The following is a 2,086-nucleotide window of genomic DNA, read 5'->3' as shown; positions in this document are numbered from 1 at the left end:
CTGCTTTCCCCTGCCCCATCCCAGGACAGCGTGCCCCCGCCGGTGGGACGCCCACCCGCTCCCTGGGGGGAAAAAGAAGGAAACAGCTTGGAGGTTCCTGCAGTTTTAGCTCCCACCCGGCTTCCTCTCCCACGGTACGCAGGCGCACACGCTGCTGCTGGCACATGCATGTATGCAACGGGTGCTGCACACGCATGTACTTACAAGCATGTGTGTGCAGACAGAAGCACAGGGATGCATTTATCCCTGCCGACATGCATACATATGCATGCACACATGTGCTTGTATGCACCCATGCACACACGCAGCCCCCTCCAGACGGGACATGAGCGCCTTGTAGGGCCGCAGGGCTGTCCGACCCCGTCCCGTGTGCGAGCCACCGTGGGGAGGCACAGGCAGCCCCAGCTCCAGCTGAAAGCGGGGGTCCAGAGGCGCCTGGACCCTGCAGGCGGAGCTCAGCTGCAGGCCCCCAGGCCCGGTGCATGGGCACCACGGAGCCGGGGGCTGCTGACATTCATCGGGCAGCAATGTGGCATCTCCCACCTGCACGGTGTCCCGAGCATCGATCCTCGCTGTCTGGCTGGATTACGGCCGTCCCTTTGAGCAGTATAACCTTCCCGTAACATGAGGGGCTGTGTTTGCTTTTGCTGAAAACCACCGTGCCATGGAGGGCAGCATGCAGTTAGGTTTCTGGTTCTCTATTACTTGACCTCTTAATGTTTAACTAAATAGCAACACAGCTATGGCTCAGGGCAGCTGGAGGGAAAGCAGTCGGGGCGGAGGGGGAAGCCCCGCACAGCCCCAGCACAGTGCAACACCCCCAGCCCTGCACACCCCCACATTTTCACCCTTTTCTATTTCCCCCTGCCCTCTCTCTTGCTAGCAGGTAGGAAAACTGACATAAACTCTCCCCACCACTAAACTTCCTACTCTGTGTGTCAAGTGTATGTTTTCTTTCGAACCGCCAGCAACTTCACTTTCACCCAGCCTCCTCACCGCTCTGATGCCAAACGGGTCCCGTCAGCCCGCGGCACAGCACAGGGATGATGAAGGCAACGCGTCTGCAGCCCGGCACAGCGCCAGGAGCGCTTCCCTCTTCCCAGTCCCTTCTCATGGGAGCTCAAGGTGGTAGGGAGGAGCTGGAGGAAGAACCGCCATGCACAAGCCTGCCCCGGGGGCAATCCTTGGGGTGATTTGTGCAGCTGACCCACCAGCAGCGGGGCAGAGGGGAGCGCAGAGGAGCCCAGACCCGCTGCTGCTGCTGCATGGAGTCTCTGCTGGCTTGTAAGGGCTGAGCCCCACACTCCTTCCCACTCCCCTGTCCGTTTCCATCACACCAGGGATGCCGCTGGTTTTCTGATCCCTCTACCTCTGCCAATACCAGCTGAAGCTGGGTGCGTGAAGGGGGACTGGGCTCACAGCGGGTTTGGGGAAAACTTGGCTAAACACAATGCTCTGGGCTTTCCCGGGGACTGGCACGTCCCCTGCCCCAGATCCTGTCCCCGGCAGCATGTGCCATTAGGGAGGCTCCTCTCCAGTCTCCCGCAGTCACCAGTAACCGCAGCATCCCGGTACTTCCAGGAGCATCAGCCCAGGACCTCCAGCACCTCTGTGCCCCCTTGCCAAGGCACTGCGTTTGCTCTCTGCAAGGGAGACTCTCCTTGCCAGAGTCAGCACGGGGCCGGCACCTTGCGCACGCGTTGCCGTTGCCAAGGTGCGCGCAGCAATGTGCGTGCACTCACAGCAAGTGCTCAAGGCCAGTGCGTACCTTGAGGCAGAAATGGGGACTTTAGGACCAGGGATGTTTCTGCCCCCCAGCCACAGATGCTTGCGCAAAGCTCGCGCTCCAGCTCAGTTTCACGGTTCACCAGGGCCAGCACGTGCTGTTCCTGGGCCTGGAGACCAGCCGCACACCGCAAACCCCGTCACGCCGAGCCCGGCCCTGCTGCGGGGCGTCTCACCCCCCAGCCCACCTCCTCCCAACCGGCCGACCGGGAGAAGATGCCGCCGCGGGGAGTTCAGTACCCAGCACCAGCTGCCCAGCACCTTGTGAGCTGGTAAACAGCCTCCGGCATGGCTGCTCCCC

The sequence above is a fragment of the Fulmarus glacialis genome, unplaced genomic scaffold (genome assembly GCF_000690835.1).
Source record: "Fulmarus glacialis isolate BGI_N327 unplaced genomic scaffold, ASM69083v1 scaffold25921, whole genome shotgun sequence".
Lineage (NCBI taxonomy): Eukaryota > Metazoa > Chordata > Aves > Procellariiformes > Procellariidae > Fulmarus > Fulmarus glacialis.
This window is presented reverse-complemented; position numbering follows the sequence as displayed.